We start from the raw sequence: 4363 nt of genomic DNA on the forward strand, positions 1-4363 counted from the left end.
AGCTTTTATTGAGCTAGTTTGAGCCTCCTCTGAGGCTTTCTTTTGCTGTGATATAGGCCAGCATTTAATCCATTTTACTGAAGACAAACCTCTTTAATCATGCCACAACGATCCTAATCTTATGTTTTGTACACATGGATGGGGAAAGTATAGTTTATTAGGGTTTTTAATATTAATAATAATCATAATTCCAGTGGTATTGAGGCAGATCAAGCCACAAATAAATGTGAGCAGCATGCACAAAAAAATGTATTCTTCCTTTCCTACATTTCCAATTTGATTTCCCAGAAGGACATATTTGGTGGGTGGCATGATGGTGTAGCAGTTAGCATTTGTACCTTCCACTGTCAAAAAACATACAAAATATAAGCTTAATATGAATACTTACTTGCCCCAGAGTAAATCCCCCTCCAAATTTTGTTATAGTGTTACTGAGATTGGCTCTGGATCGATCAACCCAGGATAAAAGAGTTGCAGAAGGAACAAGTGTAGAAGGAAGGAAGGAAGGAATGAAGGAAGGAAGGAAGAAGGATGGAAGGAAGGAAGGGAGGGAGGGAGGGAGGAGTTAATCTAACCCAATAATAATTTTTCCATGTGAGTTTGAAATAGAATCCTTTATCGGGTAGGCAATGTTGATTTCCACAGCTGCATTAAATTTTATTCCAGTGGCTTGTTGCGAATTCAAGATTGTGTAACTAATAAGATGCAGACACGAAGGCTGAACCTGGAGTCAGCTGCATTATCATGCAACCTTGAGCTTGTCATTGAAGAGGCATGGATGGTTTCTAAAAAAATTAGTTACTGTGAGTTCGTTCTCACTAGCTGCATATGCCTCACAGCACAGTTGAAAACACATTAGAACTCGCTTGTAAACATCAATGAACCCTTATGTTGATGAGGACATAACTCAGATAAGACACTTGAGCCAATCCAAAAGATTTTATACAGGTAGATTTTAGTAACAAATCTTTTTTCCTTTGACCTTTCATCCCAGACCTTCTATTTTCATATGCACACAGAGCAGGAAAGAAACAGAGAGACACTTAAATCTGAAAAGAAAACTATATATATGCATGCCAAATATGCCTACCAAAACGGGCATCTTTTCTTTGTTTGCCCTTCATGACTGATTAAATATTAAACCTACTTTTTTGCTAGACTGGTGCTAGATCGGTCAAAAGCTGTGTGCGTGTGTAGGTGTGTGTCTGCGTGTGTGTGTGTGTGTGTGTGTGTGTGTGTGTGTGTGTGTGTGTGTGTGTGTGTGTGTGAGACTGTCAGGTAGAACATCCCCCATCACTAATTTATCAACAATTTCTCTTCTTGAGACAGTAATGCTCTTCAAATGACCTTTACTCAAAGCACTATCACTGAAGCATACAATGTAGCAAAATGCTCTATTGATTTACAGAGGCATATGCTAGTAATAGACGCATTCTTCGCTTGCATTCGCTTCTGAGCCCGCGAGATCTGAGTCCTGAAACTGAAATGACATCCTTCTGAAATGAGAGTTAGTTGGTGCATGTGGCCCTGTGTCCTCCTGGGAATAGAGGTGGTCAGGTTTGAGAGAGCTGTGAATCATCGATTAGCAACGGTAGTAAATGTCTAACATGGAAACTGTGTGTGTGTGTGTGTGTGTGTGTGTGTGTGTGTGTGTGTGTGAGAGTGTGAGAGAGAGAGAGAGAGAGAGAGAGAGAGAGAGAGAGAAATTGTGCTGTTGGGGTGGGAGGGGGACCTTGTGCTGTTCTCACACTTTCCTATTCATTCACTGACAGAAGCTAAATTCGTTATGCATATTAAGAGCTATGCTCAACTCTACTTTGACTCCCTCACATGCAATTCTCCTCTGACACCCACACCCACACACATACACACCCACACACACCCACACACACTTCTTCTGCTTTTTTTTTTTTTTTACATCCACCAGTTTGTATTAGAGCAAAACAACCTCTTCATTTATTTCCAGTCCTGCTAGATAGGGTGTGCCCTTACCCACCTGCCCATCATTTTGAGATGTGACCTCATGGTCAATGAGAAATGTTGAAGGGGGCAGAGGAGAGGTATGCCCCATGCCCTTTAACATCACTATAGGTCAGGCTCCATCCACTTCGATTTAATCTGTCCGCCTTTCAAATTTAGATTCACTGTGCACTTTCGCAGACTAGCATGTAGACCCCTCTTTCCAGGCACCAATTTGAGGGGCAAAACCTACCAATCAATTCCCAAACTAGAAACTGCAAACTGAATTAGAGGCGAGAGAGTGAATGTTTCTACAGTATATCAAAAGCGTTCGAGAGCTAAGAGCTGCTGAATAGTACCAAGAGCATGAGCATGATTAAAGGTAACCTGTGTAGGCCATTATGATCACACACTCTCTAGCTGTATGTCATGCCCGCCACTCTGAACTCTCGATTGATTTTCACAGCTTCAAACTGCCGGCGCGTCTGTGTTTTTCACAAGTACAGGTGGATGCAGCAATGAAGCAGACTTCTTCTCATGTAGTCCCTTATTAAACACGTAGCCCCAGGAAGTGTAAAACAGTCGCCAATCCAGTGAACACTGAGAACACTCTCATTTGTTAATAAGGCCTTTATTACATTTTATAAACAAATATAAGCAATGATGTCAAACTAGCAATAGATCCTTATAATTTAAAATATATAACCATATGTTTAGAGTTCACATGCAGATCCAGTTCCTCATTTTCTCTCTCGCACTCACACACATGTTCTCTTTCTTATTTTCTTTTCCATATAAGAGTGGCAGGCTGCCCATTTCAATATGTAAATCATCCATAATTCAATGCTGCCTGCCATAAATCTTAATTAGCAAGAAGAAAGAGAAAATGGAGCTGTTCTTGAGGTTCTTTAATGTAACTTAATTATGTAAAGACTCCATCTAAATCCAGCACTGGGAGGGATAATCCGCACCTTGAAAAGTTATTGATGCCTTGTGCCATAATACTAAATATTAATCGTTCCTCCCTCCTCATCTGTCCGAACACTTCCTCTATCATCGACATTGTCAGCCATATAGATAGAGGGTCTAGCTCTCCTTTGTAAACTTTTTCCTGTCCATTAGTCTCCAAGATAGGAAAAATGGAGTTACAAATGAGCTTGCTGATCACCTAGCTCAGTGGGCTTTTATAGAGAGTAGTGCCAAGGCTCTCGAGCTATTTGCTCATTTCTCATTTAGATAACAAGGTTTTTCAAGTGGCTGCTTATTGATTTGATTTAAGCGTGCCATGCTGGGTAAAAAAAAGATGGTGGTGTGCTAATGCACTTTTCCGTAGCTTTTATCTTGAATCAGTGGGGGAGATTATGAGAAACATTCTTCAGCTTTACAAAGCATTCAAGCAACTTGTGGGAAACTAAATTTTGCTCTGTTCCTCTTTAAATTGTGTTATTATCAGTATATTATGTATAAAGCGCACATACAGTAAGCTGTGAGTTAGTGTCAGTCTATCTCTGCACCTCCTTCTGTCTGTATCTCTTGCCACACTCCAAAAAGAAAGCCTCACTTGTGGGATCCGGTTGAGCGATGAGAAACATATCAGTGAATCTCGGTTTCAGACACAGGAATGGTTCAGCACATTTCCTTCAGGGAACTAAAAAGCCTCATTCCCAGCCATCTCAGCTGAAATCTTTTGGCAGAACCATGTACACGGTGTGATATCTTGGCAGATCTCTGATCTCTCACTAAAGAAGGGACTTAATGCTGAACAGACAGTATAGTACCATGGGAAATGCTGATCCTGGTCTGTGGAAAGTCTGAGTATGTTTCACTACATCTGTCTCATCTCATTCACATTAACATCCAACCTGCTGCCTGTCAGCGCACTGCTGGATTTACACCTGATACACATAATTAATAGGCATTAAGGTTTTTAAGTATCCCAGTTGCTGCTCTGGCCAAATCTCACCTCAAAGCATGAAACTCTTTATGGTGGATGTAGCCAAAGCACAGAAAACCAAATAGGATTTACGTAAGAAACAGAGCTCAGTTTATTTAAGATTTCTGTCAAAACAGGTTTTCAAATGCAGGTTTTCATTTCAATCATGCAGGTGTACACCTGATGTTTTTAAATGATAAGCTTTGTGAACATTGCTCTTGTAATGGAATACTCCAGCACTCTGTACATTTATTCACTCTGTCATACACTTTTTTTTGGTTCTGTGTTATTCACTTTTTTTTCTCCCTTTAGGCTGATATACATTATATGTACAAAATTTTGTGGACACCTGACTATAACATTCAAGTATGCTTTTCGAGCATCCCATTTAACATTTAGTCCCCGTTTGCTGTTATAACAACCTTCATTATTCTGGGAAGATGTTCTATTAGATTTCTGAATTGCAATGTG

The 4363-nt window shown here is 40.1% G+C and overlaps 1 protein-coding gene across 1 annotated transcript in view; it reads left to right on the forward strand.

The window, feature by feature from the left end:
* Positions 1-4363, forward strand: part of rtn4rl1b (reticulon 4 receptor-like 1b) — a 163183-nt gene that overhangs the window by 100901 nt on the left and 57919 nt on the right. The window lies entirely within an intron of this gene.

This window comes from Silurus meridionalis, chromosome 12, assembly GCF_014805685.1.
Source record: "Silurus meridionalis isolate SWU-2019-XX chromosome 12, ASM1480568v1, whole genome shotgun sequence".
Taxonomy (NCBI): domain Eukaryota; kingdom Metazoa; phylum Chordata; class Actinopteri; order Siluriformes; family Siluridae; genus Silurus; species Silurus meridionalis.